Genomic DNA, 27623 nt, shown 5'->3' with positions numbered 1-27623 from the left:
TAAACTTAAAAATTTCTCTGAGCTCTGGGGGAGGTTTTATCCCCCAAACCCCCCCCCCCTCGCTGCGCCACTGTACTTGAGGATCTTGTTTTGTAATATTCGTGGTTCTAAACACGAGTAATTGACTCCTGGCAGACCTCCCAAGTCCCAACGTTATGCAGATGAAGTCGGCATCATTTGAGATTGGGTGATTTCCAGCGGACTGCAGGGCTGTTCACGACCGTCGGCGATGGGATTGAAGTTTATTTACTCTCCTCTCACCCCTATTTTCCCCTCCCACGGTGCCACACCGCAGAGAAGCGGCTCCCTTCCCGCCAACCCACATCCCCTTTCGTCCTCGTCAGTCGCGCACCACTTCCAGACCAATTCTCTCGGTAATCGTCTCGTCCCAAGGGTTACCGAGTGCGCGGAACGGAGTCGCCGCTATCGCCCGTGCTATCGTGAGAGGCGGGAAGGGAGCTCAGCAGTGGAAGCATGACAGACTGGGCCAGACCCTCCGAAGCTCGGAGTTGAAGAGGGCTCGGTGATTTGGATAGTGCTTAACGGTCTCTTATCCTTCAGCTGAGCTTCATACGGCCTACTCTTGCGGAAGGGTCACCAGTGAAGACGGCTGGATAATTCAAACATCGCCGCTCACGTGAGTACGTTTTTTACCTTATTATGCTTCATGAATTCTCTTGTTCTCCAGTGCCGGATTTAGCTCTAGGAGAGGAAAGCGGCTGCTCAGTGTTAAATCCGGCACTGGAGAACATCCGCTTTGTGGAGGAAGAGTTCTCTGGTTTCCAGCCGGGTCCAAGGGTTTTTCTGCACCGACGTTTCGAAGGCTAAGTCTGAAGACGATGAAGCCTGAAGAAGTTCACCCTGAAGACGATGGCATACTTAGCCTTCGGTGCAGAAAAACCCTTGGACCCGGCTGGAAACCCGAGAACTCTTCCTCCAATCTATTCGCTGGGAAAACCTTAGATCTTTCATCCCCTTTGTGGCTTCGCAGGCTCAAGAAAAAAATGGAAATTTAATTTGAAAAGTTTAATAATAGAAGTTTGGTGGGATGGAGGGGCTAAAGGTTTGTTTGAAAAGGGTCTCTTTGCTTACCTTGCTCTGGGGCCTCAAGTTTCTCAATCCGGCACTGTTGTTCACAGTACTGGATTTGGGTATTGAAGTGTAGGCTCGCGTAGACTAACTTTCAACAGGCCTCTACTGATTGTGAGTCCGTTAATATCAATGCGTATTATGTAAGATGTGGTGCTTTCTCAGCGTATGTTGTTTGCGTAGTATGTACGGGTTTTCTAGCTTCTCAATTGGTCTATTTTTGTTCGCGTTTTAGATTTGCCCTCATTTCATCCTCCGTTGTGTTTGAGATGTCTATCATCCTTAAAATTCGATGACTCAACTATCAAATAACTGGCAGAAACTATTTGACTCGGTGGAGAACCTGAATAACTGGTGTGTGTTATGATTTACGCGACTCCGGCGGAGGGGCAGAAACTAGTTTCCTCGGAGTTTAAAGTCAGTATTTAGCCTGCACGTTGGGCTTGCATGTGAAAATATTTATCAAATACGTATTTTCGCAATTGCATATATTACACCCTCGTGGATACTCGTATGAAGTAATGTTAGGACGAGTGATAGCAATTAAAGCTGGGTATAATACAAGTTCCCGCAGTTGCGCTTGGTGACGTCTCTAGACGATGCAGTTTTTTAAGACAGTACGTATCCACTTGCAACAGTGCACGTATCCCTGTTCTTACCGCGCGTTGGATTGGCAATCACGTTCTGGAGTCACATCAAGGTTTTGCGGTAATTTTGAACCTTCATAGATTTTTAAGGTGATAATTTAAAAAATATTTACCTGTGGTGATAAAAAAATGTTAGGAGTGCGCTCTCAGTGAGTCACAGCTTCCTAATGAGAAGTTTGACATGAGGGGGCGAAGGATCTTCCCAGGGTCCCGGGGCCCTTTTTCAATGATCATAATTAACATTCACTTTTTTTCCAGCTCGATTTTTTCCCCTGTGGCACACAATCTCACTTATTCATATACATATTCATGTTATTTAGCGAAATTCTAGTATCCCCCCTTATATTCGCATAAAAAAGGCCCTTTTCAAGTTTGTCCTCACAAATGATAATAGTTCGTTCGCTTCTGCCCTAAGAACTGCTTAGGACTCATATTTATCCCACTTCATTCAACACACTATGCGTTGAACATCGCATCCCCAGTTATTTGTTTGTTGTCTGGCGGGTTGGTTGTCTGTTTGACGTACTCGATGCTCTCGCGGACCTTGGGCTGGGAATCACCGCTCTATTATACGCTACTAAAGGCGGTCGAAGTCACGAAGCGAGTAGCCAAAACCACGCGAAAGCTCCACGCTATCCGAAAATGCCGTAGAATCTGTACATTACGGAAATACGTTGGGTAGCTAGAATTTGCGTGTAAATACTAATATAAACTCTATGAATTTGCGACTGGCACTAACACGATAATATATAAAGTGGGTCATTCCACGCCAACTCTTACTGGCGGTGACCCTTGACCTCTCAGATTTTGATGTAAATGGGTATGCGTGTTTCCCTCGTAAAAAAATAGCATTCGGAGCATTTTTAGAAAATCGAAAAAAAACAGCTGAATAACGGGCATTTCCAAAATATTTTAAGAAGTCGTAAATTTGGAAGGTGAAGTCGAACCGCCATGAATGTGAAAAAAGGGGAGAGGATGTGATCATTTCGTTCATGGTGTTACGAGTAATAGGACGTGACCAGTGTGCTTATTCAGTATTATCAGGCGTCATGTGATCACATTCCCACGACATTTAGTGCTCATGTGATGGCGGGAGTTGACCGTCTGTGATAACAATATCACCTCATATCACCCTAAAGCTGTTATCGGCTGCTGTTAACGTATCCTAATGTTGGTGGCCCGTGGGACGTGATAAATACTCGATTAGAACTTCAAACTTCGCTTTTAAAACTTAAACGTCGCGTCGGTTTTGTTTTCGCAAAGTATAAGGCATCCCTCGCGCTGTTGCCCATGTGTTTTTCTGACACTGATTTTACCTGAATTATATCTTTGTAATGTTGATTTTATAATGTAAGATGTCAGAATATGGACATTATTTAGCCTAGGGGAACCGTGGGCACTTCTTTGCCTTGTAATTATACGTGACGAGTTGTGGTTTCGTTGCCATTATAGGTACCATGTATGGTAATAAACTGCTGCCTATTGTCACCCTCAACATGCATGTAGAGTGGCTTGCATAAATGGTTGCGTCAGTCGTCCCTTTTACAGTTAATACTGTGGGTGTAAAATCAAACTAGCGATTTATCAGTAATTTGGCGAATTATCTTACGAAGGTCATACCTATATGCGATGCGTATTCTGATAGGAAGTTTTAATATTTTGTATTAACAGTGGCGTGACTATGGGGAGGGGATGAGGGGATAGATCCCCCCCCCCCAAAAGCATCAGAGAAATAAAAAAGTTATTTAAAAATATTGCCTAGTTTTGAAATACAATCACTGTATCTGCTTAAATTTAAATTTTTAGTGCCAAAATTATGTAAAATGTATATTCAGGCATGTCATTTTTCAAAAATTTTCCCGCCCCAGGCCATCTCATCCCCCCCAAAGCATATTCCTAGTTACACCACTGTGTATTAATGTAGGTACCGCATGTGTAAAGCATGCCCTATTGAGCAGACTGAGGGGAAATCAGTTTTACAACTATAGATACTTAACCGCACCACCCTTCCCGGGGGATGTCTTGTTCTGCCTTTTAGACTCTCTAGTAAATCCTACATCTCCTCCTTTCAAACTTCTACCCTCTCTCTTCCTTCATTTTCCCCGTGCACACTGCCCGACACTCGCCTTGATAGGTATCTACAGTGTCCTTCTGAATGAGTCTGCGTTGGCGTGTGGAGACCATTATCGTCGAACTTGGCCCGCGATTTATACTCTCACATCTCCTCCCCGCTTTTTCGCTCCGACCAGAAAACCGAGTTAAAAATATTTTTCTCGGATTTTGAGATTGGGGGATGTCGGAGGGATATGCGCCGCGGTCTGGCTAAAGGACGGCGCAGGGGACGGAAGGAGAAAGATATGAATGTTGGGGTGTATTCATGCGTGGGGTGGAGTGGTTGATATGAGAGTTTTGACGTTTCAAAATGTAAATCGTTATCTTTTACGCTGGGGGAGGTCATGGTACGAGAGGGATGTTACGAGAGTGGATGTTTCACATGACATTCCTCCTGTCTCTTCTGTTTTCAGTTCCCGGGACTGTGTGTTTTAGGTCAAACCGCTTGATAATGGTGCTGGATTGGTCTACATTTAACTTCTAAGAAATTTTTATCTTCTTCTTTGCAGTTCTTGTTGCATTATGGAGATAATTATTTCTTTTTCCACTGATGCATGCACTAAAATGCAGTAAGTTTACAATTGAAAATGCAATGTCTTTTTTGTTACGGTATATTAAAGTCCTTGAGAAAAAACTTTGAAGTGCACATTATGTTTTGGGAACTGGTCAAAATAATTAAATGTAAAGGATACTTAAAACAGGCGGGAAACGAGCCATAGAAACTACACAGAAAAATTAAACAGCTAAATGAAAATAGTATAACTTGAAATGATAATAAATGCCTCCACATCATAGCTCAAAAATATTGGATCATTATGCTTACCGCGTTATAAGAAATTCTTGCTGAGGCGAGGGGTTGAAGATACACTCGAGGGCGAAGATGAACTCTTCCCACTTTTTGGCCAACTTCTGTTGTATCATTTAAGTCCGACTCATTACTACTTTTTATTGGTATTAAATTAAGTACGAGCTATGATTAAGCTATGCTTTAAAAAATTATATTTAAAGACATGCAGTCACATGTTGCCTTATTAAACAGATTTTAAAATGAAGGAATTCAAATATGAGAATACCTACTATAAACAAGAGCGTGATACATTTGGCGTGAATTCTTCTCGGGATATACACCGGTTTTATAAGTTAAATATTACCAACTTTTCTATGGACATGTCGTCCATCGTCATCAGAGCGAAAGAAAACTTTTGACCGAGAAAAAAAAACTATGAGATGTGAACATTTGGAACATTCCAACGTTTTCTCTTCAGGCAAAACTATTCCTTCGTCCTAATGAAGATGGAGTATTCAAATTAAGCGTTGGTGATATACAACGATTTAAATCGGTAAAAACTCGAGGAGAATTCTCGCAATAAATTCACCGGGAAAAAATACTTATTGTCATACATACGTATGCTTACTATTATGTATCCACCATGCAAATGAAAGGAGGACTTTACTGAAAACGCATGGAATAACCTTAACTTGGGAAAGAAACTGAAGCTATACGTTAATATGTAAAATCGCGCCGCGAACAATAAATTTGACTGCAATCGCGACTTTTATTCGTAGACAAAAAAAATGAGACGAATGCTAGGCTAAAAAATGTTCAAAATAACCCCTATGGGTGGATCTTGAAGGGATAAATATAGATCGGGGTGTTGTGGGTACGATGACCTTACAACGGGATTAATCACTCTGGTGGTGAGAAAATCGCTTCCTTTCGGGCGAGGGAGTAGCGTTGGGTGGCGTGGGCGGGTGCGAAAACTGATCAAAATTGAAATCCTGGTAAATGTTAAATTATGGAAAGTGCTTGCGGAGCGTTTTCTTGATACCCGCCCGGCCCAAGGAGCCTCCTTCACCCTCGGCGTCCCCTCTCCCTCCTCCCGCGTCCCCCGTTTTAATCTTCTCGGGCGAAACTTACTTAAGGTCTCTCTCCCTCCACTCATTCTTGCTTCCTTATCCTCGCACCACTTAACCCTTTTGCATCTACCGATTCGGAACCTTTTCTTTCCCACCCCAGTTCTCGCTCCGAACCGACCCTAACACAGTGCGTGGCCCTCCCTCCTGTCTTAAATAACCCTCTTCTTTATTCGCCAATTCTCTCCTTCCTGTTTTGCACAGCTCGGGTCCATGAATACTGTGGTGGATGCATTTTGATACCACTCCCTCCGCTGTGCCTTTTAATTTTTCGCTCAATGCATGCTGTGAAGATGTTTCACAGCAACTTTGTTGAAAACTGAATTGCAAATTGAATAAAAATCGATGTCTAAATATGCTTTGTTTCTACGCTATTATGAAATTATTCTACCGGTTAGGTTATTACATGTAAAAATTATAAAAATACACTTGCGTATCCCCTTGCCCGTATGTAAGTCCGTTCGTCACTAGACAGAAGGGCTATTCACTCTCATTATATCTACATTCAACATGAAAGTGAATAAAGTTATTGTGTAGTGACGAGGCATTGGGACTTCAATATGGACAGCGTTCAACACTAGTTTTTTTTTAATTTTACTTGTAATCCCCAAACCGGTAAAGTACTTAAGTAAATAATAATGTAAAAACAAAGCATATTTAAACACAGATTTTTTTGCACCAGCTATTCAGTTTACAGCAAAGCTGCGGCATGGAAGCGATCGAGATGTTGGTGTGGAGAAGAATGGAGAAGATGAAGTGGATTAGGAAAAGAGGAGGAAAGACTGTATATGGTGGGTGAGGTGAGGCAACTTCTAGATGAGTTGCGGAGGAGACAGAAGGTATGGATAGAGCGAGTACTGAGCGTGGAGGGGATGTTGAAAACAGTGTTATGGGGGTAGAATGTTGGGTAAGGGACGCAGAGGAAGGAAGAGAAGGGATTTTTTGATAGAATGAAGGGCAATGGGCCTCATAGTGAATTGAAGAGGGAAGTGCTTGAAGGAAGGGGAATCTCCCAGAATGCTTCTTAAGTACTCCATGGAACCTACCTTATTCGGTATAACACTTTAATAATAATAATTAACCTGTATCATGAATAATAGTCTCTTCCTCCATCACTGCCTACCTACTGCTAAAGTATTCGTCCGTCCAAGCCCTTTACCTCCTCTGTGTTTTATCCATAGGTTTCCTCTCTTGGCCCACCATGTGCAGCACTTCTTCGCTCCTGCTCCCGCCTGTTAGCATTGATAAATTAAATTTTTTCGATCCTTGACAAATATCATTACCTAATTACTGACCGCCTAGCAGCTGTAATCCAGGTTCGTGGAATGTATTATTAGTTAGAGTCTTACCAAGTTTTTTCACATGGCTAATGATGTTTCGCATATTAATTTTGAGGAAAACTAATCTGTTCTCAAAGAATTTATTTTAATATTTTTCATGTTTCTTAAGCTATCTATAACACTACTTACATAATTAGCGTGTATTGACTTCAATTCTTAATTTCCTGAAACGCTGTCAATTTAGGTGCACCCTTAAAATTGCTCACCTTACATTATCCGACGTTACACGCAATTTTTACAATATAATTTCAATCGATGTTTGTCCAAACCTTGCGTAAGGTTTGTCACAAGAAACTTTGGAAAATGATGAATGTGGGTGATAGTTTCAAAATTTTGCGAGATGTGTTATTTGTCTCTTATTTTCCGTTCGTAAATGAAAGCTCAACTCCTAGTGTAAATGTATTTAAAGTGCCTCAAGTCGATTTATTTTGAATTTTTCGTGTGGTTGATATTTACTTCGCCTCCTGGAGAAACCAGTTTAAATTGCACTCGTTTGAAGAGATGAACTCTTCTACCTATATCCCATTTCATTATGCTCTCATCTCTTTAGTCAACCCTTTTCCTTTTGTGGGAGGAAAAAATATTCATCAGCTTCGCCTTCTTCCATTTTTCACCCCAATCTTATCTCCTTCTTCATAATACCTCAGCGGTGGAGGGTAATTAACTTTATTCATCAAGGCCCTAGAATGGAGGGGTTGTTGAAGGAAGAGGGATGTATACTCAAGAAATGGCTGGGTAAAGCAATGAAAGTCATGACTCGGATTGATATAAAAGTGTTACTGAGGGGCAGGTCGGATAAATTTATTAGAGTGATTTCAATGGGTGTTCTTTCAAATGGTCCCGAAAGTATACAGAAGTCAAAAAGTCCCAAAGTATACAGAAGGAAGAGACGAGGGTACGTAGAATTTAGCGGTGTAGAGAAAAAATACGAATATCGTTTTCTAAAGATCGACTCATGGTCTATAATTTTCTCTATCACGGCCTGTTTCTTTCTCAGCCAGTGGTCGACTGCAATTTTGTGATACTGGATTCCGATTCCCCCCTCATCCAGCATACTTCTCTCTACCGTGATATTTAGCACCCGCTTCCTACCGAGCACTAAACAGGGGATCAAGGGACTCCCAAGAAAAATATCTGGGGAGCTGCAGAAATCTGTCGCAGAATCCCAGAAATGAGAGATTGAGGCTTACTTTTTTAGTGGCTATTGCTCGATCCTCAGAAATATCTGCGCCTTCGTAGGTAACAACTTTGCTCTGATTATTAACGCTGGACAAAACGATACGTGAAACAAAAACAATTGAAAATGTTCTTTTCCATTTACATAGCTTAATAACGCAGAATTTTCAATTCCCCTCCCCTTAACGATTTAGGGTGGTATTGGGAACCTGCTCAATACTGGTTTCGTCCACTCTTTATATTCTCAAGAAATAACTTGTTCTTACCCTCCATGTAGAGCACTTCAAAATTCATTTTCTCCACTTCATCCTCCGTTTATCATACGCCCTTCATCCTCTTAAATGTGCACTTCTTGAGCGCTCTGAGAATGCACTTCTTCCACAATGCCAATGTTTCAGCAACGTGACGTACCAACTACGATCCATATCATATTCTTCGCCGACTTTTTATTTACTCTCATCCTTAAGTTTCGAATACGTTCTTGATCTGAGAAGGTAGAAAAAAATTAAGGAATAAACAGATGAGAGAGAGATTTTAAGAGTTATTTATTTGAGTAAAACGGTAACTAATGTGTTTTATTTTTCACTATGCAGTAGTCATCCTATAGCCAAATAGGTATAAATTGGCGTTAATCTGTTTCATTTTGTTGCTTTCCCTTATTATTGCTAATGGCAACCAATCAAACGAACATTTAACTACGTTTGCATTCATTTATTCCCATGAAACTCGCAAATCATTTTTTAAATCGTTAGCAATTACAGAAATAATTAAATAATTTCTGCCGTTCATATTTGGCTGTGATATGAGTTCGTTCATTATTTTTATAACATTGTCGATCGCGATAGAGTTTGAAAAATTAAGAGACCCGAATGCTTCCTTTTTTCGATATGTAGCCATTTTTTCGAGCTATTAGAGACGAAATATCCACGGCTTTAATAATTTCACTCACAAGTTAATGACGTCACTGACTCTTACCGAGAGGCCTACCACTTATCCACTGCCTCTCGGCCTTGCGCATACATCTCACGTGATTAGTTGTCATTAAAACTCTAATTATCGACTCTTTCCGACAAGGATAGGGTATCTCAGGACTACTTGACGAACCAGAAATTAACTGACGTCACTGACCCTTATGCATTTTTCTCGCTTCCAATTTATGAGAAAATGACCGATGAAGAAAATTTTGTTTTTTTTTCGTTATAACTTATCTTTCCCATCCAACTACGGAATTATCATATTGCAATTACGGGTCTGAGTGAACGACCCCAATATTCATTTTTTTCGATGTACTTCAGTAAAAAATACCAAAATTTGAATAGTATTTTCAATAAAATATTTTAATAATATCCCGAGAGGGTAGTCACGGATTTCTAAAAAATAAATACGAAATGACAATAGCACTATAAAGAACCGAGTTAATCTAATTTTTAAATGCCGATAGGGAAATAAAATTCCAGGATTTTTTACAGTAGTCATTAATCATAATACTAAGTTATAGTGTGTAAATATTGACCAATAAAATTTGTTGGCCAAGTTGGGCTCACTTAAAAATTTACAATCCATTAATTCCTTAATTATGATTCTTATTCCACTGATAACGGATCGATAAATAATACGCATTTATGCTAATTCCAGTTTCTTTCCTTTTTTCTTACCAAAATTATATTTAAATTTATTACAGTAGCGCGTATTGCTAGGTGAGCTTAGTGATAAATTATAGATCACCCTGCAAATATTTAACTGGGGATTTTTTCCACGTTCAAAGAGGAAAGATGAAGAGAAATTTGACGAATACTAATGTCAAATGTAAAAATACAGACGTAAAATCGCAAATATAAGGAAGGTTAGAGAGAGAGGTGGAGATGATAGGTCGAAATCGTTGGACTATATGAGGCGCCAATTTCACACCCCCGAGTAATTGAAAAGAAAATAAAAGCAGAGAAACATCCGGCGAAAGAAATGAGCTACTATGGAATCTCTGGAGTCGTTGGCCGTCTGGGTGCTAAGCTATCTGAAGTCCCGGAGGTAAATTAAAAATTGGGAGGAAATTGAGGAAGGGGTGGTGGCATCGGGCGTTGAAAGATTGTGGGGTTGGGCGAAGTGGAAGATTTGGAAGAAACTTTTCTCTCCGTTTCCTCTCTGCTCCTGATAGTCTCGCCGGACACTGTTTGTATTGTGCCTTTTCTCAAGCGGCCGTTGCACCTTAGAGTATCCGACGGCATTCAGAGATCACGTCCGTTTGCCAAATAGTTATCTAGCTTTCTTTTATAGCCTTCTGCTTAAAAATCTTTATAAGAATTTTAATAGATAAAATTAAAATCTGGGAAAGTAATTTCTGGGATTCGAAAGGCCTTAGTTGTAGCTACACAAAGCAATGGTGACAGATTTCTCGCGGAAGTTTATTTTAGAAATAAATATATTCTTGCTACCTTTGCAAGTAATTATTAATGAATCAGCTTAAAATCAGGGAGATAATTACATCCGGCAAATGTCTTCAAATTTGTGTCCAGAAGACTACTATGGCATAAAATATTCACGCTAGGCTTAGAGAAAGGCGTAAACGTCTAGTGGGAAGAATGTGGAAGTATCTCTTTGCATGGTAAACAAAGATATCGTACTGCCCACTTATTTTATTTAACAGTTCCCAACGCGTGTTTCTATTGCCTTACAATCATCATCAGGTATTCTAAATGTAAAACGCAACATGTACGCAACATACGACTTATTATAAATGGCGTATTGTAATGATGGTAAGTTACAGCCAGTGTGAAGAGGATTAACTATCCAAAAGTATGTACTTCGCCATTAAGAAATATTTGACTTAGCTGGGATTAGAACCGGATCTCCCGATTGCTTGGCAGGCGTGTTAGCCAGTTACACTACAAAGCCATTTTCATAGAGCGAACTTCGGGATTGGTTTTACCGAACAAAGTGTTGACGTCAGAAGATTGCCTATAGGGTATTTCAGGACTAATACCACAATGGCGGCGAATAGGGCATGAAAAATTCATGAGTCAAATGAAGCCTATCTCTCCATTAAAAGTTGACTCTAACTATTTGTGGCTTTAATGATAAAACTCTCAAAAATAGCAGGGGCGTAAAACACTGAAAACTCGGACGTGTTACTTTTTTAGTTTCTGTCGCCACTGCGAAGGAGATGGAAGGGATATACTATGCAGGATAAAGACCTAGAGATCGAGGGGTGGAAATAATCACGGAGTCCTTTACATTGAGACTGGGATGGGGGATTGCGGGGCATGGGGAAGAATTCGGAGGTGTAAATGAGGGTACAGGGTCCCTATTGTGGGTTGGTACTGGCTGCGCAGGAAGTAACCAGGGTTTCGGAGAGGGGGCGCGTCCGTGGAACAATGGAAACCTCCCGCGATTTTTAGATTAGGGGATGGGGAAGGTTTTCATTTTGGGGGTGGCGAAGGTTTGTTCGGGGGTAAGTTGGCACCTTCTTCCGCGCCCCTGGCGTCGCCTTTACCCCCCGGGGCGGAAATTAAAAATGAGCGTAGCAAGGGGACGAAATGAGGAAAAATCAGGAGTGGAAGCGACGGTGTGGTTTTTTTTTCCTTTGTTTTTCCGTTAGTTCGTTCTGGATAGGTGTCTTTTCGGATGAGTGCGGTGCATCTGTTTCGCTTTTGGTCTCCGAACCCCTCGTTATTCTCCGAGAGATTCGTGGCGAAGAATGGAAGAAAATATGAACATGAGAGCTTGCTAGTTCGCAATTGTAATGCTTTTGTATGGTATCTTTAACACATGCTACTGAAAGTATTTATTGAACACATGCTACTGAAAGTGATATGGGAGTAGTCTACGAGCTTATTTGCACTCCCTAAGTTGTGCTTAAAATATCGAAGTTGGAAGTCATTCTAAACTTATGTTTTACAACTCCATCATCCAGGGGCGCAACCAGGAATTGAGGCTGGGTGGGGGTTTAGATGCAACTAATACCGGGGTGCGTGGGGGTATGGAATACCCACCATGATAAGCAATGGGTGCGAGATTAATAAATTGCGGAATTTTATGTTACATGGTTCATTATGGTGAGTTTTACGGATTTCTGAGGGATAATTTATTAATCCTTACACTATTTTATTAGTAATATCAATCTAATTAAGTAAAATGGATTAAACTTAAAAATTTCTCTGAGCTCTGGGGGGGGGGGTTCATCCCCCAAAACCCCCTCCTCGCTGCGCCACTTCCATCATCGACCTATTACTTCGCCATATGTGAGTTTTCTATACAAACTTGTTGTGACTAACTACCTATGAAATCGTGTTTTAGGCGTAAAACTGATCTTTTCATGTGTTTTTTTGCGTCAAACTCCGAAAAACCTTTGTCAGCTAAAGGTTGGACTAAAATAAAAATCAAAGAAGTAGTTGAGATTATGATAGGTTGTATCATAGAGGTTAGATTTGTTGTGCAGTCCTGCTAGAGGGTTTTATGTGTAACCTAATGAAGTGGTTGGTTTGAAGACCATCCTTGATGAATATTTTTAACATTTTTTAGCAATTTGAAAGTAAAAGCTCCAAAAATGCATAATCGTTTTCATATTGTTACTTTTAATTCGGTGCCTCAGTGATTGATGTTTAATTTAACTATTTTGGTGGAGTATTTTTCAAGAAAAAATTGCAAGGAAATCGCTAAAATTTGTGAAAAAATAGACAAACAATTTATTTTACTCTAATGTTACAAAAAAACACGTAATCCGCCTTTACGACCCCCTACTGTTACTCCTGAATGAGTTTCGCTGAACTAATCCAAACGTATTAACTGCAAAATGTATTTATATGGCAACGACACGAAATACAACATCAAAGTAAATGTTTGCAGTAAAAAGCAATCTTTGTAGCAAATACTTTCGGTTACAGGCTTTAACACAGTCGCAAATGCTGGAAATATCCAACTACCAGAATCCAAACACCCTACTTCTTTCCGATGATATTAAATCCAATGTATGGCTTAGTACTATTCAAGCTTTTATCGTCCAGGATATGAGGCACAACTCTGTTTCAATTTTGAAAATTCCTATGCAGTGACCACGGTCAAAGACGCCGAAATGAGTTTACGAATTGATCCCTGCAGCTATCAAACCGATTCGGTTTTTCCACGGTGCGTTTGAGTTTCATGGACAGCACCGAGGTGAGCTGGTCGTTCGCGTTTTAGATCCCATACTTCCGCGAATGCGTGGCTTCATTACGTGCAGTTCGGAAGAATCGCTTACGTTCTGTGGCAGGATATGGGCTTCCATTGTATGCCCTCCCGATCCGCATCCCAGTTTCCAACCAATCCGGGATGAGCCCTGGATGGGGCCTTCTTCCTGCGTAAATCGATGATCGCGTATCCGCAAATCGCTGAGGCCATGAAGTCAGAGCCCGCATCTGGAGTTAGCTATGTTGCCGTGATTTTATGACTTGGGATTATGATAATGGCTCGATGCTGCTCCGGTCTGATCAGCTGAGCTCCTGAGCGCAATCCGAACGGTAAGTATCTGCGATAATACGTGCTGAGTTGTTAATATTGATGAGCAATTTCAACCCTGAGACCTAATCTTATTTTCATTCCAACTCGACGATATTTATTGATTCGTAGTCATTTGGTTTATATGGCCGCAGTGAGCTTTTTATTCTTTGGTTGAAATGAATTTCTTGAGCAACAATAACCCATATAATTAGATGGACGCGCCTTTCAAATTATGACTTGATGAAGAAGCTCAAAATATTACTCTAAGTTTTTCTGCGACTGTTATTGCGTTATATAATTGTTTTATGGATTTTTTGAAGCTTAAGACCTTGATTTTACAGGAGCTAATTCATTTAAAGTATTTTTGCGATAGCTATAATAGTGTAATAGTTATCATAAACTATAGGTGATGCTAATTCTCGGACAAAGAACTTTGCAGATATTAATTTTTACTATATGGCTTCCCATGGTGGGTGATTATTTATGGTATTTAATTCAAATAAGCCCTAGAAATTACCGTAAATATTTTATACATAGAATGCTTACAAATGTATTTAATGTTATTGATTATTACTACTGTTGTTGATTCCGATGACTTTTTTCTCCACATTTTTTGACAAGATGGGGAAAAATTATTTAAAAAAAATAGTATGTTAATAGTGAATAAATAAAAGTTAAGAAGTGTTTAAGTGTTATCTAATTCTCGGTTATAACAAAAATTATTAACACTAATCATTGTACCTAAATGTATACACATGCTTTGTGAATCTACAACATAAATGCACGACCCTGGATTCTATGGCTAAATACAACCAGTAATCAAAGAATTAAGGATTATTATTTCTTTCCAAAAACGGACGTTTTTCTTCGAAATCACCAGAGGTATGGTGGTAAAAATATTGCTTATCATACCATTAAAGTATCAACTGGATCAATTTTTTTTCGCCCATGCGTAAATGAATTTCAAACGGACTTGAATACAATTTTCATTTGAGGCAATCCTTGCGGGGAGTGAATTACAGCGATGCTTAATGACTATCATTCGAAATAAAAAAATTTTCTAGACGACCGAATGGAGACATATCCTCCTCCTCCCTGAAATTCCATTCGGAGGGCGGCTGAAGATTTGAGGTCGATGAATTAATCCTCTCTCGGCGACTGCAGCGCAATGCAGATGCCCAGCCAGGTGAATCGGCACAATCTGCATATCAAAGGCACAAGGCCGCCCGCTTTGTAGTTTGGTGCGTCGGAGCGTCGGCGTGGCACTGGACGTAACGCTGACCCGCAAACCGGGTTATTCCCTCGAACAACTCAATCGGCCAATGGGCGGATGGAGTGGCGCGGTGAGGATAGCACAGGGTTCCTCCCTCCATCCCTCTCCCTGACCCCTTGAGCAGATGCTACCCGTTCCGGAGACCGCAGAGCGGGCGCGGAGGGTCCCCTCTCGACAGTCCGCTCCAATAGGACGATGACATAAATGGAATGGTACGTTAAGTTCTCCCAAGACAGTCGTGTTGCGAGGCGGTATCCCGGGGAGGGAGTCTTAAATAAATGAAGTGTTGCGGTCATGCGGGCAGCGATAAGGGCGGGCGTGATGTTTGCTAGCGAAAATCACCACGGCTCTCGCGCGTGAAATGTTAATGAAGACGAATTGTTGAGCCATATTTTTTTTTACCACCCCTTTCATAAAGTATGCGAGGTATATAAATTACGTTGAAGGAATAGATCTGGTATTCAAATGAAACAATGAGGCTAGAACAAATGAATTATGGAAATGAAGCAATAGATACGTCATTAATCATTCAAAACCTAATTTTCGATTATGATTTTCCATGTGTGTGAAATAAATGTCGTTACTTTTAAAAAATATATCAATTTTTTACTTGCATATCACATTTTCTGAGTAATTTAATTTCGATCTTATTTTCCTCGGTACAACCCTGAGGTATTCGCCTCACCGCATATCATTACTGGGGTCATATTCTAAACGGTGGAGTTTCTTGCTCTTTTTATACGATTTATTTTTATTCCTCCATGCTTTGATCCCTCTCAGAATATTATTTTATTTTAGATTGAGAAGTATGACATAAGTAGCTTCAATTATTGGGTTGCATAGTGCATAAGAACTAAGTTTTGGAACTGTATATTTTATCTTTGATGCCAAAAATGCAAACTCACCAAGTATCTCATTACCAGGATTTTAGTAGTAGAAGCAGAACAGAAAGATAGTGAACTATAAAAGCAAAATTAGATTATTTCTCGGCTGTATCAATAACGGTGGATCAATCACCTTACTGCTATTTTTCCGATGTAGAAGTAAAAGAAGGCGATTGAATATTCTATTTTGGTCAATTATTCTCTCTACGTCTCGAACTCCTAGAGAGCGCGTTAATTTCAACCCAATATTAATTTTGGACTGTAGTATTTGATGATGACTGCTAATTTTCGCGTTCTCCAGCCGCTTCTGTCGTTTATCGCGTCGTCGCGTCGAACGACAGACGCGGCTGGAGAACCCGAATATTAGCAGTCATCGTAAACAACGTTGTAGTATTTAATGCTAGTGAATTGGTTGTATACCTACAAGTATGGCGTATGCGAGTGTTAATAAGAAATGTGGTTAGTTGCGCCGTTTTGGTAGTAACGATGGAATTTATAGTTCCAAAACTACCTTCATCTGCAAGATTCGACATAAAAAAAAGAGTAGGTCTCCTAATTTGCCTCATATTTAGGTAAAATATGCAAGCGAAGTGCTGAATCCATCGTCAGTTTTCTATAAAAATATATTATCTAGTTCTTACTGGAACCATTAGTGAAAATTTTGTTTTCGGGCGATGAAAAATGGACTATAGTATTTCCAATTGATTACTTGATATAGTGTTTGCCACGCTCCAATCCTTTAAACACGATTTGTGCTATGAAACTTCCTCCTAGTTGCTCGCGAAGTTTCGGACAACCTTCAGCAATGAAATCGATCTTGTTTCATGCTCGGACAAAAACTCACCCTCCTTGCCCAGAAGGAGGGCGGCTTATGTGAGTGAATCTATCCTTCCCCGAATAGCGCTAGCCTGTCTCATCTCCTTCCTTCCCGTGGGCCTATTGTTGAGTCCAGTTGCATTATCTGGATCGCCAGTTAACTGATATACGGCTGTCTGAACATCTAACGCTCATACACGTTTTCGAGAGCCGAGGCGATGCTATAGAAGCGTGCGGGATATTCTTTTCTTTCCGTCGGTCGGACGCGCTTTCCCTGGGGGTTGTGCATGCTTCGTTGTGTGTGGGAGAGATCTATTGCCTTCTCTCTAAGCTAGCCATCTTTTGTCCGAAATATGCTGTGGGGAAAAGCTTTCTTCGAGATCCGGAGCATGGATAATTGAATTTCGCAATTGACTGGCAAGGGAACCATTTCTGCCGATATTTTCATCGCCAACTCCATAGTACTGGCGCATATTCTGGTATGGTGTGGGGGATGGAGATATCATGAACGTGGAGAGAGCTCCAAGGAAGTATAAACAAGAGCGGATTTCGGCTTCTGCGCATGTGACACAGTTTAAAATTGAAAAATCTGTTATCACGTGATATCCCACCCTCGTTCTTTCCCTGTCAGAAGTTATAGCTAATTAGATGATTCCGATGTTCGTATTGTTTGACTTGAAAAACAAGTTGATGCTTTCCTGGTATATCATGAGGGTAAACTTTTCTCGGGATTCCCACCGGGTTTTGAACCTTGTGTCTGCAGACGTATCGAGCTCTGGGAAGGCAGTAGCCCTAATTCAGCACCCCTGAGGATGAGCCCCGAATCGTAGCTCGATGCGTCGGCAGAAATGGAGTTTGTAACCTGGTAAAATTCCAAGAGAAGCTTACCCACTTAGTTTGACTTGCTCCGGTTAGTTTATTCACATGTCTTTGGCCAATTCAAAACATGGCTCCCAATTAATTTAAAATTCTTGAATAAGGGAGGTTGCTGGATTTAATTAAATTCAATTAGTACCAAATTTAATAATTTTATTGTATTCTCCTTATTAATTAATATCAACATCGGTGATTTCACTCTTGCCTCTTGTGTTTGGCTGCAGCGCGCCCATCGTTGGCTCCTACTTTTCATTGAATATCAAGGATAGAGGACGATCAATAGGACTGAGAGTACAGAATTTCCACAGTTAGCTAATCAAGGCAAAAACTAGCGATCGGTACGAAGCCCTGTGAAATGATACCGAACTAGTATGTTTACATCGTCCCATTACAGTTATGGTATCAATATTTGCTTTACGTTATCGCTGAATAGGAAAATAAGCTATACTTTTTATTTCCATAATATGTTTTAACAGGCAAAAGTTTCGATATAATGTGTCGTTCTCGATGTTCCTTAAAGGTTTCTTGATGATAAAACTTAGAAAGTACCTTGGTAACTGCACCTTGTGTCGACACCATGATGAGTAAAATATGTCATAGAACACAGAGTGACAGAGTGCTTCAGGTGGAATCTATAATACTGCAGGAGGTGGTAGGGAGACAATTTTAAGCATTTCGGTCGCAAATCCTTAGTTACTGAGCTATGGAAAACGCAACCTTTTTTGAATGCAATTATTTGGATGCACAATTATCATGAAAACTGTTTTCTTGGGTGTCCACCCTTTTTGACATTTTATTTAATACTCTGGATTTTAAGGGCATTAAATAATTAAAATTGGACGAAAATATGCGATTATATTTGTCCTAATGCTTCGAGCTTGATCGATCGAGAACTTTGAGCAAGTATCAAGAATATAATTGCGCAATCTCACTCATTTTGAGATTGCTGGAGTTGCGAATTTTGAGATTGTTACTCATCCACCTCCTAACGTATTGCAGATTCATAAAATACCCTATACAAAACGCGAATTTACTTTTCATATCCTTTCTAATTCTGCTCTCATAATCACGTCGGAAGAATTAAAGTCAAAAACTTTTCAACGGCTATTCCCTCCACTTAGCGACGGGTAGTCGATAATTCGCTTGTAGGAGGGCTAAATAGTGGAATGTTTAGGACCACGTTTGAGGTCCAAAGGTCAGATAATCATCCGTATTCAATTCTCATGTAGACGCGTAAGGATAGCATCTCTGAGAGATAGCAATCTCTTGTCCGACATACCCTCTGGGACGGAGCTTTCTTTGCGGTCCCCAATTCCATTCCATAGAAGACTGATTTCTGTTGCCACTTCGGTCGCATTTTAATCGGTTTTCACAAATGTCCGCGGGGCGGTGATGAGTGCAATGCGATCTACATTTTTCCAATATTTTGCAGTATAATGTTTTTAATTGCGAGAAATAGCATGGAAAAGTTAGGAATTTGATAGATCAGAATCATCGTGTGTATAAATTTCGGTTAGCCGCCCTAATTACACCTTATTTCCTCATGAAAATCGGATCACTTTGTCCTACAGCGAAACGAGTGGCGACTTTTGTAAACCCATTTAAATTCGAGGTATGTGGCAACACATTTAGAGGCCGACTTGAGGATCCACTCTTGTAATATTCGTACTCGAAGCACTGACGGAGGATATTCCTGTATCGGCGAGGGAAATGGAGAGATAGAGGAGCAATTTATGGATTTCGGCCCGAACGCCCTTCGGCAGCCTAGAGTAGCTGACGCGCAGACGGCGGGCGGCGGCTGCTTATGCTATGTAGCCGGTCCATTCACTCAAGGCCCCATTCGATTCCATTTTCCGTATCCCCACGGCTCGGAATCGGATGGTTCGGCGTGATGGGTACGTTCGAATCCCATACAAGCCCATTTGCCCTAGCAGATAGAGCCGCTTGAAGGCATGGTCATCGCATTACTGTGACTTCCAGGTCATCGATTCCTAAAGGGGTACGCTTAAGGGGGAATGTTTTTAATTCCATTCGGCTGATTGCTTCCTAAATGTCTGAAGGAAGTAAATTTTTAATATCTATAGTCACAGGCTCAACTTTGTGCAAGTTCATTTCAATGAATAAAAACGAACAAACTATGTATTAATCCACCAATTTATTTACGCGGTACGACTAGTTTCGACGCAGCGGCGTCATCCTCAGGTACCTCGAAACTAGTCGTACCGCGTAAATAAATTGGTGGATTAATACAAAGTTTGTTCGCTTTTATTCAAGTAAATTTTTGTTTATCGATTGTTTTTTTTTGGCAAGGCTTCGTAGGATTAAGGATGGCTGGAGAAAATTTGACTTAAAAAAAAGGTGGTTATAATCCTGAAAATTCCGGATTGTGGATTCGTAAATTTCTCCTGGAGAGGTAATCCAGCGACTCTTTTCCTGTGGGAAGTGAGTACATACAAATTTAATCCAAAAATTGGAATCATTCATTTATTATCGGAGCGCATAAAAAGCTATCCGAAGCTATGGCCAGCATCCCATTCCTTACCTAAAAAAATCATCCTTGGAGGCACAATTATCCCTTGAAGAAAAGATTTTAAGGGACTCAGAAGACGATATAAAAGTACTATATTTTATCCCCCATCTCTCTCCTATTTAACAGTTCGCCTTAGCCGATATTGCCAATAAGCAATTTTTATTATTATATAAGAATCTGTTCCTCAATCTTATTATTTTTCTCGAGAATAAGTAGCAAAATAGCCTGAATGGAATGCATAATAGCTCTAAGCATACCGTAATTAGCCACGGTGATAACTTTATGGGAGTCACCCGCAATGCACAAATTGTGCGAATAATCCACAGAGAAAAAATCATTCGCCTTCACCGGGATTTGAACCTGGATCACCCAATGTCCCTTCGAATGCTTCAGCCAGTTAAGCAATAATCCACTACCTTGTCCGGTATTGTACACAAATATCCACAGGAAGTAATGACGCCTCGATAGTTTAAATGGCTTAAAAGCTCTAGACTAGATGTCGGGGGATTGGGGTTCGAATCTCGGTCTAGGCGAATGATTTGTTTGTGGATTAGTCACACTGAGTGAATCATTTTTGTCCACCATTGATCAGTGCTCTTTGCCACAGTTAAATTCACGATAATACCATGCAACTATCCATATTGAATGTAAATATTCTTTCAAGCAGAACCAGCATTCATTTCGAAAGTCCAAAATATTTCCTGAATGACCTATTTTTACATTTTTTTAATATTATAAAGTATAAAGGTAACCCATTAACAAATTAAGTCAAAATTTTTGTTTAAAGTGACTATTGAGACTGGAATACTTTAATGAGTCACTAATAAATGAGGTAGGTTCAAATACAAGAATAAAAATTTGCAATAGGAAAAATTTGTCATCTTTTTTATGTTCAAAGCAAGTGTATCTATCACCTTCTGTCATTCAAAGCTAACTGCATTGAAGGGTAATCAAGGATGCGTTATAACTTTTCATTATCAATAACTATGTCAAAATTTCTTTTTTCCTCCGTTATCAAAGCTCCATGGACAGGCAGGTAAAACCAGTACCTCTTCATGCTCTGAGTGAAGTTTCCCGAATACATCTTGGCGAAATGTAAGAGGAGAAAGAAGCATGCTGGAGAAGCTTCTCTCGGATTTTACCAGATGCATTTATTGAGTTCTTTAATTGGCAAGGGGTAAGGTTCACATGATATTTATATACCTCAGAGAGTAGCATTGAAAAATTTAATCAGCCGAGAAATTTCTTCATTTACTTGGTTATTTCGTTGAGGAAGACTCTGATCATTTTAGTTTTAATGAAAGCAAAATAAGCCTATTTCTCTTAGCATATCCTAGCTAGAGGGTCAGTAAAACGTATTTCACAGAACCTTGAGTGCGGGACAAACGTGGATAATGCTTGTTAATTACACAAAGTAAACTTTCAAATCGGAGTAAGTTGGACTAGAGACGAATTTCTCTCGGTCTATTTATTTAGTCTTCTCTCATTTCACGCCCTACCAATCCTGATACCATGAACTTTGTGTGCTAAACTTGATATTTTTTTTTATTTTATTTTTTCCCAATCGCATCAAAGGTGCTACTTAACCAACATCCGTTTACAAGTTGGATCACTCTATCAGGCAAGGAGAATTTTCTTTACCCAGAAATGAGATAAAAATTCTGCGAGAGAAAGAGAAAGAAAAATCATTCATTCCTCTGTTCCAGTAGCCCCAACCAGTGGGTTTATCGCGTCGTTCCTCGAGATCCGGAATTCGCTCGTTTTTGAAATTCCACTTGCTTGTTTTTCATCGTTTGCGGGTTGGCCACCACTCTTGTGCTAATCGGTTTTCCTGCGGCATCGGAGGGGCTATAAAACCTTGTTTCCCCTCCCTCTTAATCGCAGTGTTTTTATTATGCGAATATTTATTTCTACTCTCTCTCCGGCATAAGTGACTGTGTAAGATTATGCGCATTTATGCATGAGAAGTTTTAATAAGACCGAAAATTCCTCTCAATAACGCAGGAGAAACAATTACGGAGGAAGATATCCCGAAATGGCGGTTAAATAAGGAGATAATCATTCATGGCTCAACGGCACGCGATAGGACCTTCGGTTTTAATAGTTTTCTTCGCAGCGTTTTGTCGTTCTGCATCATCGTATTTGTGGATTATTTCCTCTCCCGCGTCGAGAAATGAATATCGTAATTTAAATTTTAATGGGAAACGCGAAATTGGGGTTGGTAGTGAGTATATTTTGGATAATAGTTTTAGTGTGATAATAATCGTCATCATTCCCTTGAGGAATGAATAAACAATACGACGCGGTCGAGCTTGTAATGAGTGTCGCCATCATTTCAGTAGTTATCCCTGGGAACAGAATCGTATCCACGTCCAATCTAACCTCCTCGTGTAATCATTGGTTTTTTTTCCTGCTCAAGCACAGATATTATTATTATTCAAAAAAATTGATGTGCGCTTCAGTAAATTACAACTGCGAAATTGTTTACGCAGCAATGCGTTCGTTTTTCATCGTTATCGCCATCCGCAAAATCCACAATAGCTGCTGGATCTCCCTTCATATTGCACGCGAAAATGTATTTTACGTGTTAAATTAATCTGACTGGTTTTGATTCCCGAGAAAAATGCTGATGAGGACAATCTCTCCGTGAAAAATTATTTGATAATGAATCTCGAATTAAATTCTGTTCCCCCGACGAGACTGCTCAGCTACTTTTTACTGTTGAGAGAGGGTTGACAGATGGTGGATTTTTTTTCAGAGGAGGAAGGGTAGCTGAGGGTCTGCTTACTTAGTGAAATAAATGCGGGTGGCAAGCTTAATCCTTCCGTGACTGTGCCCAGAAAACTTAAGCGAACGACTTTGTGGGGTATCTCAGGTACCCCATTTATGATTCATTAATTATATCTTTTTATAAATTTCATTCATTTCATAAAATTCATAAATTATGTATTTCGTATGTTTTTTTAATCTTTCCTGTAATTCAACACCATAGTTCTTATTTTAATGATATAATATCTTGTTTTGTATAATTTATAAATGCATTGTTGGCTACGTTTAGGTTTTTACATTGATTTTGTGCGAAATGGCAGAAATCCTTCATATTTTTCTATTGTAACTGTACATTGACTAACATGCTATGAAAAAACAAAAGTAAAAAAGCCCATCATGTGGAAAATTGGCGTTAATGAAGTTTTAATGTAACAAAATGCATTACGTTCAACTTTTACTCCTGCACTCATATAACAAGCAAGTTTTTTCTTCCCGCCAACAGCTGAGCGGGGTAACACATTTACCCAACCATTAAAAATTGAAGTTTTCAAAACAATTTAAATGTAAAAAAAAAATATTCCTCACCTAAATAACGACAAAGTGGTTGAGTTAAAATATCAATGGGACAAAATAGAAAATAATATTATACAACATCAACATAATTTGGGGTTACTGAGTCACACCGCATAATCACGGGAGGGTTGAGGCATCATCAATATCGTGATTGGTAATGAAAAATCACGGATTTAATTTTATTCGTAATAATCCACGAGTATAATAACATGACAGGATCCGTAGGTTATTTGGTAGCTTCATTGGTTGGAGTTGACTGACACGAGTTAAGAGGACTTTTAGATTGATTCCAGTTCAAGATTATGGCATTTGAACCCGGGACATCCTGTGCAGAGGTCAGTTGGTTTCATGTTTCCATGAACACTTCCTCCACTTCGTGACCCCCAGACATCCAATCACAGATTCGACGCTATTTTCTATGCCAATCATCACTTTCCATAGATCCCATTTCGTGAAATAGAGATGAGCTTGAATTTAGTATGCTAATTTTTACGCACACAAGCACGTTATTTTAGATGAATGCCTTTTATTTGCAAAGAGAAACAATTTTTTAACGGCGTCAATAGTTTTCATCGCCCAGTGACTTTTCTGCCTGGGAAAAAAACTCGAGGCATATTTATCCCGCCAATACAGGGCGAATACAAATTATGTCACGAAATTTTGGACCGTGGTTAGATGATGCCAGTGGGAACAAAAATTACTGACGATGCACAATTTTTAAACAACAGTAACTCTGCGCAAAGCGCTCCCATTGATCACGAGTTTGTCCTGTTGTTGGGTGCTCTATACAATTCTTAACTTCGAATTCTTTGCCTTCCAGTCATTAGGTGGCGCGCCGAAGGCGCGTAAATTGCCGTTCCGGTAAAGCCATGTTTACCCCTACCAGCCAGTGTACAATTCAATAATTTTTTTAGCGCATTTGTATATGTTGTCAGGGTAGTGTGTTGTTTGTGTTAGCAGAGACTTAATTACTAAACATTAGAGAATACACAGAAATATATACACATTTAATTTTTAAGATTGAATAATAATAAAAAAATTAAGATCAGCCGGAGATCGCGATTTATCTAAAGTATACGGCAACAGAGCGAACTCGAGGGCCAATAGGAGCGTTTGGTTCAAAGTTTGCGACCTAAACATCTTTAGTAATTTTCATTTCTGTTAGCATCAGTTATCCATGGTTATAATGTAGTGACAAAATTTTTCTCCGCTCTGCGGAAAATATCTAAAAATCTTGGTACAGTAGATTCCGTTTCATGGGTCCACCGGTTACTTGGGGCAGCCGCTTAATTGGGGGAGATCTTGAAGAACAGAACCCAATAAAGGAATATCCCAAAGTATTCTCCGCTTAATTGGGACAGCATGCCGATTTATTGGGTCATGAGTCGGCGACATAGACTCTATACTCGCGACGAAATTAAATTTTTTTGTTTTCAGCATACTATTTTTTTTCCTCCTTTGATTTACTCTTATTTTTCACAAATTTTCCTATTTTTGCCCTATTTTGAAAGCTCTCTTTGTTATACTATCCGCAAGAGGATAGGACTTTTCTTTAATAGGACTTCGTAAAAGATATTCATTCAGCATCGCCCGAGGCTGTGAAAAGTATTTTTAACTAAAATTTCATAATTCTTAAAAATGATAATAAAATAACTAAACTCTCTGATTTATAGGTCAAATTAATAGTTTAATAAACTTATGTTGCATTATAAACATCCTTTAGCCTTCTTTCTATCATTTTAACTTTTGTTTATGCCCATATACAGGATAGTTCGCTTATTTGGGGAAGTCGCTTAATAGGGTGATTTCCTATTATTTTTTTATTGCCTAAATCGAAAGATTATTACTCCTGGAGTACGTATTTCGCGCTTTTAGATTTTTAAATGACGATATCTATTTTTCGCGATTAAATGAAAAGTGAAAAATTTCAAGCGCGCAAAAACGCGACGCGTAAGTTGGAAAGTCCGTGCGACGCATTTCTGGTTCCCCCTCTCTCCTTGTGAAGTGACCTTGATCGAGGCTCTGAGCGCTGATAGGACGCAGGATGCTAGCGGATAGCTGAGTACCTTGCTGAATGGTAGCGCTTGGCTTAAAAAAGGTTTATTAATACCTTATCAAACGAAGAAAACTTTCCGACCTTAGCCAGTTTTAATAGGTGATTATTAAGACATGTTTCCCTGAGCTCTGTGCCTCATGCATGCATTGGTAACCTCAGACGATGTATAACTCCTATCCTCTCGTGTAGAAACTAGGTCCCTGTGACGTCACGCGGAGTGGAATCGCATGGGCGCCAATCTGGCCTTTTTCAAATGAGGATAAAATTTGACCCTTGCCATTCGTCTAAACCGGTATTTCAAAAACCAAATAATTTGTGTATTATGAATACACTAATGGTGGGTAACGAATCGCAATCAATGCCTATCGTTTTCTTTGATGAAGGAAACTACCCTATTGGAGCAAAGTGCACAAGTCCCGATAAGTCCCAATTAACCGGAATCTAGTTTATAGCAGTGGGCATATTGTAATCCCTGATGATCGGCCAGGTGTGCTCGAGTGCATATATTTCGGTTAAGGCTGAGAGTCTTGACTTTGACCGAATACGTGGGTGTATTCTTACCTCGCTCGAGCTGTTATAACCTACTCGGTCCTGGCGTATTGTACACAATACATCGAAGTTTGAATTTTTTCTTGCTTGACTAAGCGAAATGTCGTAACTGCATCTATTCCAATGCTTCCTGACAGTGACGTAGCCAGGGGGTGGTGCGGGAGGTCCGGACCCCCCCGCCCGCCCCCCCCACCCAAAATATTAAAACAATTATTTTTCCTTCATAAAAAAGAACAAAATATTGAAAAATCATCAACTAACAAAATATTTCTTTAAAAATTAAGTTTTTTCGATTAGGAAAAGTGTTTTAAAAATTTTAAAACCGTATACTTGATAACCTGTTTTCAAAAAATTTCCCCCCCTGGTTCTGGACCCCTCCCCCCGAACGAAATTTCAGGCTACGCCATTGCTTACTGACCGATGACGGCATCATATAGAGGCATTGTTCAGATAAATCGCTAATGTTATTTGATAACATCTGGTTAACCACAAAATATGAAATCCAGATCAAAAATAACGATAGATGTGTTTCGGGACTGAGGAGGTTAAAAGAGCAGAAGTTGCAGCGTAGGAAAACTCGCTCTGCGCGCCTTTCAACGCACTCCCTTATAAGCTTTCCTTACTGTGGAAGCTCCTAGCCCTCATTCCGGGATTAATTCCTCCCGTAAGGTGTCGGCCCCGGACAAATCTGTCCGCTCATCTCCGCGTTGTTGGCTGCTCGTGAAATTGGACCCCTTGACCTATCTTAATGCACCCACGTTCAAATCTGTCTGTCCGATATTAAGCACCCTTTCTCCCACGTCCACTTGCTCCGCATTAGCTCGCTTAAAACGAGGTAGATGGTAAGTGAAACTAAATGAAAATGTTTCGTTTCGACTCGAAGGGAAACGAAAATACGAGGCCTAAGTTTATTTTCGTTCCCGCACGAAATTAAAATCACCAAGAAGTAGAGTTTCGACCCGAGATGAAACTTTACTCCCCGGAACGCAACTAAATTAATTATAACTCCGCTGCTCTTAGTTAAGTTTCGATCCCAGAAGTTGAGGGGAGGGGGATGAGAGGGAATATTTTAGACCCATTACGTTTGACATACCTACGTGTAGACAGATTGAAACATTGAGGTTAAAAACCAAATGGCCAGTTTGCGTTCACCGTTCTCCTGTTAGTGGTAAAAATATGAGTGCCCCATGCATCAAATGGCGGTAGCCCGAAACTCTACTTCATTCAACCATACTAAGTACTCGGTGTGTGGGTCGAAACTAAACTTTTCGAAGGTGAAGTGCGTATTCCCATTGGTGCGAAACATTATCTGCGTTTCGTTTCGTCCTAGAGTTTTGGTATAATTTCTACCCGAATTAGTTTCGACTCCGATTTCTTTTCGATCTTAAGTTTAGCTCCCCGGATTTAAATCTATTTAGTTTCTCTTCTACATTTCGCTCTAAGGAACGAAACTGTTGAAATTTTACTGGTTTTTACTTTCGTTTAGTTTCAATTGCCATCACTGGTAATGACTGCCACTTTCCCTACTTTCTGCAATAATTTACAGTAAC

The 27623-nt window shown here is 39.9% G+C and overlaps 1 protein-coding gene across 4 annotated transcripts in view; it reads left to right on the top strand.

The window, feature by feature from the left end:
* The first annotated feature begins 341 nt into the window (after window positions 1-341).
* The window catches only part of LOC124158961 (carboxypeptidase D-like), an 89672-nt gene continuing 62390 nt past the window's right edge, over window positions 342-27623 (top strand). For 2 of the 4 annotated variants that reach the window (XM_046534402.1, XM_046534401.1), the window contains exon 1: window positions 342-637. The gene's annotated coding sequence lies outside the window, so the exon portion shown is untranslated. Of the gene's footprint in view, window positions 642-27623 lie in introns of all 4 variants that reach the window. The other 2 variants (XM_046534404.1, XM_046534403.1) reach the window with 1 other exon arrangement.

The sequence above is a fragment of the Ischnura elegans genome, chromosome 5, assembly GCF_921293095.1.
Source record: "Ischnura elegans chromosome 5, ioIscEleg1.1, whole genome shotgun sequence".
Classification (NCBI taxonomy): Eukaryota; Metazoa; Arthropoda; class Insecta; order Odonata; family Coenagrionidae; genus Ischnura; species Ischnura elegans.
This window is presented reverse-complemented; position numbering and strand designations above follow the sequence as displayed.